Raw genomic sequence first — 11,072 nt, forward strand, 5'->3', positions numbered from 1 at the left:
CAGTCACCAGTGATTCAAAACGAAGCATCATTTTGGTCAGTCCTGGGAAGATGTACTAGCGTTTTGGAACTCTGAATTTTCAGTTCTTTGAATTGTGTATTCCCTGAACATGCTCTGAAAAGAAATTTAATTCTTAAAGTGGATGTAATAGTGGAGGGAAGCCTCAGAGGCTCTTTGTTTGCCACAGCAGCTTTCATGTCAGAGGAAAACTAGGTCTCCCTGCTTTGCAGCAAATGCTGGGCACCTTGGTTCCTATCTCCAACCCATCACGAATATGCAAAACACAAAGGAAAATGCACTTAACTTTCCTGTGTCATCAATCAACCTGATAGTTTCCCCAAATTCTAGTAATCAAAGTGTCAGCAACAGCCTGGATACATGATGTTCAGTCAGGGTCGGGCATTTCTCTACCTGGTATTTATAAAGACCTCATATGAGAAAATGTTCAAATTAAGTGGTTTACAAAGTGGTTTACAAGCCATTATTGTTGTCTTGCTGTGTGAAGTTGACTTGCTTTTCATTTGTATAAGTAGTTGTATAAAGGTTCTTTAGTCTTTCTGTTTTTTTGTGTTTTTTGTTTGTTTGTTTGTTTGTTTTTGTTGTTTTTTTTCTAAATGCACTCTTTGGGGGAGAAATTATGATTTCAGAATTTCCTGTGAAGAACACTAAAGATATGTCACAGAAAAATGCAACTTAAAAATTAAATGCAGTATCATTTTTCATGCTATCTTGCTCCTTAGAGGAATATGGACAATATTGTTTTAAAAAGGTGACACATGTGAACATGTCATGGTTATATATTGCTAAACTTTTTATGTTCCAAATCTGGCAAAAAAAATGACAGATTTTAAAACTCAATTTATATAAACAGTCACTCAGGAGTATTGAGTGTATTGAGTCTTCATTTCTATTCTAATTGATGACCATAGGCCAAGCAGAAGACACAGTAATGAAAGAAAGCAAAACTTTAACTTTCAAAGACTACCTATCTAGTGTAGTGGGGAAGATCAGATTATCAATAATCCTGTTAGAATGCCTTGAACACTATACAACTCTGTGTAAATCATTATGTAGTACTTGTCCTTGCATCATAAAACCGAATGCCTAAATTTCATATCCTCTTTTGAGTTTTTCATTTGCATGTAGAATTTTTGAAAAGATAAATTGTAAGGAATGACAACTATGCATACATTTGAATTGCCCTAGCTGCATTTTTAACAAATCCATGTCAGTTTGTACCTCAGCAAACCAAAATAATGTTTCTTTCATTTTTACCCACAAAGTCATTTCTGGACAACTACCTGAGACATATTTTCTTCTGAAATGAATAACATTCAAACAGAAAACACGGTATATGGCCAATATAAAATGACTGTAGAACATGATTGAAAAGAACCTTTCTGTTATACCCTCATTTTCTAAATGTTGGGTAAGGATCCTTTTCCCATCAGAAACTCCACTGTAGATTTCAGTTACACAGTGCCTCCTCCCCTTCTGTCCACCCTAAAAAAGCAAGAGGAAAGGGAAGAAGGATAAAAAGGAAAATGAAAGTCAAGTCCACCCTGTAGATCGTTTCCATACCAAGCTAGGTCGTGTTTTCTGTATGTACTATTGATACAAACTCAACTTCTTGCTTGATGTTCTAAAGAGAAAGGGAAGAGGTGACCGCAGTCTCTTAAAACATCCACGGGCGTCTGTGGAAACCCAGCAAATTGCCATCCAGTCAAGCATGGTTTTATGTAATATACAGAACTTTTCACATTTGGAAACACCAGCAAACATTGGCTGGGTACATTTTATGACACTTTATCAGGTGGGAAATAGCTGTACCTCACTTTCCATCTTACATTCTGATATTAGTAGGAAGGTTACTAATGTAATTATATTACAACTAGAGGCCCAGTGCACAAAATTCGTGCCCTATGGGGCCCCATCTCCCAGCCCCCTAATATTCATGTATTTTTGTATATGTGTGTATGTATGCATTTTATTGTTGTTGTTGTTAATCCTCACCTGAAGACATTTTCATTGATTTTTAGAGTAGAAGGGAAGGCGAGAGACAGAGAGAGACATGGATGTGAGAAAGACACATCAATTGATTGCCTCCTGCACATACCCCGACCAGATTGGGCTGAAACAGCGCTGATTACAGGGCCAACAGCTGGCAGCCTGCTGGGGCTCAGGTGTTGAGCATATGGCGATTTTCTGTTTTTGCTTCCACTTCTGGTAGAGGTCCCACTTGCAGGAGCTGCTGATGTAGCGACCACTTTCTGTCTTGATCTTCTTCTTGTCCTCCTGTTCTGACTGTCCCACAAACTGCTTCTTCTTCTGGTTCCACTTGAGCTGCTGCCGGTCCCTGGTCAGGTTCTGGACCTCGTCCCCCATCAGGTCCAGGACAGTGACAGCCGCCTGCTGCTCAAATGTGCCCCTGCCCCCACCAGTGCCTAGTTCCAGGTCACTGTCGAAGTCCTTGGGCTGATAGGGGACATAGAAACCCTGGTCCAGTGGCCAGGATTGGCTCCCCACTCAAATCCTGTCTGCTGCCGTTTCTGGCCCATGACCTCTGTGAAGATGTCATCCATGCTCTCTTCCTCATCCTCCGCCTCCTCCTCCTCCTCCTCCTCCACACCCCCTTCTCCTTCCCAGACTGCCCTGCCTGCCGTTCAGGGCAGTTCGGGGCAGGGCCAGCCAGGCCCTCCTGCCACTCCTGCCAGCCCTGCTGGAAGCTGGCAATGGTCTTGAAGTCCTTCTGCTGCTTGGCCCGCATCACCTGGCTGCTCAGGTCCCAGCTGGAGGCGTTGATCTCAAAGATGGTTGCCCGCGAGTGGTACTGCTTGATGCTGTCCACCAGCCTCAGCAGCAGCAGCCCCTCCTCCTTGAAGCTCGAGCTGAAGCGGGGATGCAGGCCCAGCCTCTCAAAGTCCAGCTCCTTGGCCCATTTGATGAACTCTGGCGAGGGTGCCAGCCTCCAGTGCATGTACTGCTGTTGGGCATTGTTGGCCACGCAGCCCAGGCCCCACAGCTCCAACCACACCTTTTCATCATCCACCATGCTCTGTGGAACCCTACCCAACATGCAGTCCATGCTGACCACACCTGAAGGCTCCTTGTGGGTGTGGGCAAGGGTGAGGTCATGGCCCAGTAACAGGTGCAGGTCCAGCAGGTAGGGGACCACATCTGGAGCCACCAAGGAGTAGGCTGTGCCACCTCGGCCAACCCGAGCCACACGGCCCGTTCGGTGCAGGAAGAGCTTGCCCTTGGCCAGAAGCTGAAGTTGATGATGTCCAGTAGCTGGACGTCCAGCCTTTGGGTTCCAGGTCCGTCACAATGAGGGGGGAGCACTTGCCCTGGGTGAACTTTGAAAGGTTGAACTTGGCCAGGTTGGCTGTAAATGGGGGTGCAGCTCACCCACTGGAGCGGCCTCAACCTATGGAGACTAAGCAGCCAGGGGGAGGTAGATGCTTAACGCCTGAGCTTGGGTGGGGAGAATTGGGGGTGGGCCAGATCTTCAGTTGGCCACTACAGTGTGCATCATAGTGACCAGTCCTTCTGCTGTTCGGTCAATTGGCATATTAGCCTTTTATTATATAGGACTAGAGGCCTGGTGCACGAAATTTGTGCGGGGGGGGGGGGTACCTCAGCCTGGTCTGCACCCTCTCCAATCTGGGACCCCTTGGGGGATGTCTGACTGATGGTTTAGTCCCAATCCCTCACCGGCAGTCGGACATCCTTCTCGCAATCCAGGATACCTGGCTCCTAACTGCTCACCTGCCTGCCAGCCTGATCCCCCTACTGCTCTCCCCTCATGGCCTGAGCCCTCTAATTGCTCTACTCTGCTGGCCTGATCAACCCGTAACCACCTTCCTTAGGCCCGCTACCATGGCTTTGTCTGGAAGGACATCCGGAAGGTTACCCAGAAGATGTTTGGTCTAATTAGGATATTACCCTCTTATTAGTACAGATTATTTATGAAGTATCACATAAATAAGATTGGGAATCATAAAATGTAAAAACAATGATTACAATTATATTTATTTGGGAAGTCCCATGTTAGTAATGCTATGAACTGTTATTAGCTTTTCTAGAAACACTTTTTTCTTAGCCACTGGAAGTGTTCAGCTAAGAACAAAGGTAGCTTAGCAACCATAAAATAGATGTGGAATTGATGACGTTTCATGCCCTAGCAATTTTAGTATTTTATAATACGTACAAGTCTTAGTACTGATGGATTTCCTTTATTTGTGCAAAATATTAGATTAGTGTCAGTTTTCTTAAGTTAGAATTCTGATTTTAAGGATACCTTCACTTTTCTGATGGAGAGCTAAGCAGAGCCCGAGAGCTTTCCCGGAGGCTTCACGCTGAGCTGATGACGTTGGACGGAGCCTAATCACAAGAGAGAGAATAAATGGCAGGACAGGCAAGCCTGATGAATACAGGTGCGAACATTTAGCAATTAGGGTGTGGTTTAGGATCAGTTTTGAAGAGTGCATAAAATTTGTAATAATTTTCTCTCAATTATTTGAGACAAAAATCAATAGGAACTAAGTTGAGGAAAAAGGCTAATGAGAAAAGCCTGCATAATTTTAATTACCCCATAATGATAAATGGTTTTCATTGTAAATTACCATCTGTGTTTTTTCCTCTTTCACTCTATAAATTGTATTTAAAGTTGCTAAAAATAACTAGTTTCTAAGTGAAAAGCTTAGGCAAAAAGGTTATTTGACATTGCAGCTACCAAAATAAAAAGAATGAGTGTGGTTAAGCACAATTGTATTTCACATTATTTTTGGTCTTTCCAAAATCATAGGAAATCAATCTGGGTCCAGAGATACACATCAGACTGTGACTGCATGTCTAAGTCCACAGGAGATGCTACGGAAAGGCACAAATATATGACAAGCTACTCTCCCTCTTGAAAATTCACAATTTATTTAGGTCAACATTATCAAACATAGAAACAATAAACTGTTAACTGTCAAGTAATATGTTGTTCACTTTAATTTTCATAAGAAGATGCCAGCACGTAATGTGGGAAGGTAGCCAGTGCCATTTAAAACAAAAAGTAGACTGGGATCAGAAAGAGGTGGGTTTCAAAAAATAAAACAGCCCAGTTGGCATGGTTCTGTGGTTGAGGTCAAGGTTTGATTTTTGGTCAGAGAACATGCCCAAGTTATGGGCTCAATCCCCAGAGGGGGGGTATGTAAGAGGCAGCTGATCGATGACTCTCTCTCATCATTGATGTTTCTATCTCTCTCTCCCTCTCCCTTCCTCTCTGAAATCAATAAAAAAATATTTAAAAAATAAAACAACAACTACTTATGGCAATTACAAGAGAGAAAGAGGGGTGAGGGAAAGGAGAAAAGCTTAAAGTGTGGATAAACGGTGATGAAAGAAGATTGACTTGGGGTGGTGAACATACAATACAATATACAGATGATGTGTTATAGAACTGCACACCTGAAACCTATATAATTTTATTAACCAATGTCACCCAATAAATTCAATTACAAAAAAAATAGGTGGGTTCAATTTATGACTTTTCTACCAACCGTGTGTCTGTTAAACAGTAACTTCAATCTTCTGACCTATATTTCCCAACTGAAAAGTGTTGCTACTAACTCCAATTTTAGTAATTGTGAGTGTGATTGTAAAAAAATAATACCAGGTGTCTAACACACAGGTGTGTTCAAAATGTTATTACTTTGTGCCAACAAAAAGTAATTTATTTTGCTAGGCAGGGGGCATCACGTTCAAGGAGCAGCTACAAATGAAATAAGTTTGCCTTTTCCAATGAGCATTCAACCTGCTTGAATGTGGCAACACCACGCAAGGCATGGAGGGGGAAGAGAAGTACCGTTAGAAATCTTAGGGACACTCTGCCCTTGGTGATGCTGGAGATAGGAAGAGTTCTTGACCTTTAAATCTTCCCGTTTTCCTTGACATGATTATCACCTCTTTCTTTTCCAAACATTACTTCTTTAGACATTATTGTCCATTACTGAGAAAGCCTTAGTCACCCAGATTCCTTCCTGGTGGCTTCCCAGTGTCTTTAATGGGAAATGAAAATTCCTCAGGCTCACCTGCTCCCATGTATGGCTGGGGGAGGGATGTTTCTGGGTTCAGTGCTTGTGCTTCCTTAATTTCTTATCCCCAAAATACATGATTCTCTCAAATTCCACCCGTATCTTTCTCTTTTTCCCTATAAAGTATCAACAAATATATTCTCCCCAAATCTTATAATCTACAGTTCCAATTACTAAAACAAACTACTGTTTATTTCAGCAGGTTTCACAGTAAGAAGTTAATTTATTATGAACTGTGAAAAAAAATAATACTTATTTAAGGTCTATAAAGTCCTAAATAACTTTTATCTCCTTGGAGATGATATTTTCCATCATTGTTCAGCAAAAGTTCCAAACAAGCAGGACTGTCTAAAGGCAACTCCCTTCCCCCAAAATGAAGGACCTAAAATGTCACAAATGCTTCGACCTGCAATCCAATGCTGATGTGTGCCAGTGTTTCCCTTTATCTTTTTCTTTTCTCTCCTTCTCCTCCTATTTCTCCTCTTTATCTTCTTTGCTTCTTTTGAGTTGCCTATTTGATTTGCTTTTGATAGTTTGACCTAATAAAATTTTGTCAACTAGAGGTCCAGTGCACGAAATTCATGCATGGGTGGGGCCCCTAGGCCTGGCTGGTGATCAGAGCTGATCAGGACCACGTCAATTGGTGCCAGGATGATTGGGGCACAAAGGCCCCAGCGGGGTCAGGAGGGGAGGCCATGGTCACCAGGCCAGGTGCAGAATGAACAGGCGCACGATGCTGACGCCACCATCATCTGTGCCCCAGCACTGCATGGTTTCCTGCCTCCCCCCACTTCTCCTTCTCTTGCTGCCACTTCAGCAGGCAGGCAGCAGGCTGATCAGGCTGATCAGGGCCTGCTGGCCAGGGGGAGAATGGAGCATGGAGATTGGCCACCAGCCCCAAGGAGGGAGCTGGTCCTCAGGAAAGGGGCCATATCTGCCACCACCCACCCTTGGTTCCCAATCCCAGCTTCGGGCCCAGCCTCCATCCGATGATCCGGGCCTGCCAGAGGAGGAAGGGACCATGGGAGATTGGCCAGCTGTGGGGAAGGGACCACGGGACCACGGGAGATTGGCCAACCAGGGGAGGTTGGCTGTGGGAGCACAATGACAACCAGGGGGCAGCTCTTACATTGAGTGTCTGCCCCCTAGTGGTCACTGCACATCATAGAGACAGGTTGTTATGGTCACTAAAGTCACTTAGTCTTTTATATATATAGATTACATCACACAATCCCCTAATGTCTTCTCATTATTTTTGAAATCCAAAACCCTGCAACAATTATCCTATGTCATTGGCTCAATATGAGGAAAATAATAATTAATCATTGTCTGATTAGAAGTGTCATATAGTTTACCTTGTAGCTATAGGAATCTATATGCAACATAGAGCTTTGATTTAACATAAAGATGTAATAAGTGGTTTTTTTGTTATTTACTATTATGAGAATATTTTGACAAGTATAGCTTATTTACTTAAAATACACTGATTGTGTTAGAGAAGAAAACAGATATATAAAATATATCTAATGGAGGAAGAGATTGAACATTAACTCTTTTAGAAACTGTTGATTCTTGTCCGTATTCTCTTTGTGAGAAAAAGTAAATCCACGAGAAAAAGAACATCTAATAAAGAGTATGACTTCAATTTCCATCTTTGAACAAAACTGACCTACCATTAAATCCTGATTTTTTTTTTTTTTTAGAAAATTCTGAGTATAATGAAGACTAATTTCTTCACCATCAACCTCAGCTCACCAAATTGCTTAAGTAGTTAGGTGTACTCTGTCATTTGAATTTTTCTAATGAACTTTGATTTAACTAATTAAAAAAAATAAAATTGTTGTGTGGACACTTTGAAGGCAGAGGTATTTGTTTCATTTACAGAGCTTCAAATGCAAACATAAATGCCAGTTAATTGTTCTTTCTTACAACATGTGAGAGAATATTATTTTCACCACATAAAATTCTCCATGTATATGTATATATGTGTATATTAAACTTCTATTACAAGTCAAATATAAATTATTTCAGAAAGTAAACCTATACCACAATTCCAAGAAAAAATATAATGGTTTCAACATACAAGAATTGGTAGATTGTTCAGGTTTTGATTGAATTAACAAACAAACAAGCTAATTTCATAAATGTATACTGGAATTAGAATATGTTGAGTTTGTAATATGGGATTGTAATGTCTCTGATATAACAAATGATGAACTGAGAACATTTCCAGATATCTCTATCCTGTCATTCTTCACATTCTATAAACATCTAATGATAAAAATAACAATAACTTTGTACTTGTCCCTTCCCTGTAGTGCTTGTTGTACAAACAGGCCATGATCAAGGTAAGAAAAATGTAGGATGAGAGACACCAAAATTACAGCTAAATCATTGCAGTCATCAGGTTTTTAGCAGGGGCAGCTATGACCAATTCACTCATTAGTACATAAAGATATAAAAATGGGTGTGAATCTCTTTGCAAGGCAAAATTTTATCCACATTAAAATTATAAGAGAAGATAATTTTGTATATATTAAAGTGTACCCCATAAACACAGTAAAATGATGGGAAATTTACAAATTTCATGTTGAAGGTTTACTCAAAATCTATAAATTCTGTCATGCAGAATCCATGTTAATATACATGCCAGACACTCTGTTAGAAGGTGAATGGACAGATCATTAAATAATATGTGAAGCCATGAGAAGCGCACAGTCAAGTATAAGAAAAGAAAGAAAAAAAGAAGTGCATGACCTCAGTCTAACAATTACATCAACGCTTCACACAAGGGTGATCAAGGTAAGGAAAATTTAATGCAGGAGACCATGGGACAGACAGTTAATCCATTTTGTAGTAACTAAGTACAACTTCTTATAGAAAGGGTGCTTCTAGACCTTAAATAATTATAGTAATTAGGTCAAGAAATCACAGAAAGGGAATATGTATAGGCAAGTAGCTTGTGCTACAGACACCACAAAATTGTTTGTAATCTAATAGTCAACCTTCTCCTTCTACATTGTTCAAAAAACTTCCATTTTGTTGAGATATCATAGAAATAATTCATTCAGATTTTGCCCACCACTGGTAAACATACAAGTCTTTACTCAGCAAGTTGTTGAATTATTGGATAATGACCACTGTGTAGCAAAATTAGCAGACTAAAACATACAAATTAGTTATTTTATAGGGATTATACTACATAGATCATATATTTATATATAATCTAATAATAGACAAACATGGTAATTGACCATACCTCCACTACACTTCCCATCAGCTAATCAGGGTGATATGCAGATTAACTGCCAACTAAGATGGTGGTTAACTGCTAACAAAAATGGCGGTTAATTTGCATACTGCAGGCAGGGTAGGATAGTGCAAGCCACCATCCAGGCCCCCGTGTGCAACCTGGGGGCAGGGGCTCAGGCAAAGTGATCACTGATCGCCTCACCGGAGCCCGAGCCCGTCCACCAGAGACACGGGGCCCACTCAGAGAGAGAGAGAGAGAGAGAGAGAGAGAGGGAGAGAGAGAGAGAGGCAGAATTTAGCATCCCACATCCCTCGCTAATCAACCACTGCGATTCCAAGCCAGTGGGGGCTGCCTTCAGGCCGCAACTCCAGGTCCCTCACCCCCACCCCAGGCCCGAGAGCACAGTGCTGGGCAGGGGCACCCAGGGGTTCAGAAATGCAGCTCGAGGGGCCAGCACAATGTGGGGGTGGGTGGGCTGTGTTTACACTGCCAAGTTCCCCACTTCTGCCCTGGCCCGCGCATGCCTTCTCCTTCCCCTCAGAGGCCCAACTCCTGCCTACATGCTTGCTGGGCAGGCCCAACTGCACCGGGGAGTGAGCCATGGTGATCAGGATGGTCACTTCCTGGGATGGGATGGCCAGACCACGGCGATTCATGAGGGCAATGACGTCCATGGGGCATGCGCAGCCCTTGGGCAGCGGGGTTGGCCTGCCAAGCAGAGTCTCCCTCAGTGGGAGCCCATTGAGGCCACCCCAACCCCCACAGGTCCCGGGCGGATGGTGGCTCAGTGCAGAGCAGTGTCTCCGTGCATGGTGCTCAGGGGTGGCTGTGAGCTGCTGCAACCCCATCCCACACTTCAGGGAGGGGGAAAAGGCTCCCAGCCATCAGCACCCTAGGCTGCACCACCTGTGCCTCAGCCTGCCAGGTTGGCAGGGTCCAGTGCAGGTGAGCTGCTCCCTTCCCACAGTGGTAGAATAGGGAGGAGAGCGCTGGGTGCAGGGAGGGGACCTCAGCTGGGATCCTCCTGGTGTGGGGAAGGGGCTAGCCTGGGCCCGGTGGGGAGCTTAGAAAGTCTGGCTAAGCAGGCGCCGGTTCATACCAACTCTTACTCTGCCATCTTCCTCCAGCTCTCTCCACTGTCGCTGGGCACCTGTCAGTCCGAGGCCCAAGCGTCCACCACGACAAGGAAAGAACAGAGTGCGGGGCCCGGAGGAAGGGAGGACAACTGTGTCCAGACTTTCCTCAGTCCTCTCCTTCTTTCTGCTGCCTACAAGGGCCCCAGGCCTGGCCACAGTTCTGTCTCAATCTTTTAGTCCCTTATTCTCCAACCACAGAGGAAAGAAATAAGGAAGGAGTCTGTGCTGCCTTCAGAAAGTATCTATATACCTGATCGGCCAGTTGCTTTCCACAGAGGGAGGCCAGACTGTGGCTTAGGCCCGCTCACCGCAGGGACATCAGTAGGACATCCTGTGAGGGCTCCCAGTCTGTTAGAGGGGGCAGGGCGGGCTGAGGGATGCCCCCTGAGTGCATAAATTTTTGTGCACTGGGCTTCTAGTTTATATATAAAACCTTTATTATAATCATTTACATCATAGGTAATATGTCATATGCAATATAATATTAATATAGATTATAATAAATTATTTTGTACTACTACTATTTCATGTTATATAGATATTGTTTTAACATATATTCTATATATGCCTACTATCACTATTATAATATATTCTATATAT

At 43.1% G+C, this 11,072-nt stretch overlaps 1 pseudogene; it reads right to left on the minus strand.

Annotated features, from left to right (window-relative positions):
• Nucleotides 1–1,472: 1,472 nt before the first annotated feature.
• On the minus strand, nucleotides 1,473–6,854 carry LOC102761005 (annotated as a pseudogene).
• Nucleotides 6,855–11,072: the final 4,218 nt, after the last annotated feature.

Source organism: Myotis davidii, unplaced genomic scaffold, assembly GCF_000327345.1.
Source record: "Myotis davidii unplaced genomic scaffold, ASM32734v1 scaffold14, whole genome shotgun sequence".
In the NCBI taxonomy this organism is placed as follows: Eukaryota; Metazoa; Chordata; class Mammalia; order Chiroptera; family Vespertilionidae; genus Myotis; species Myotis davidii.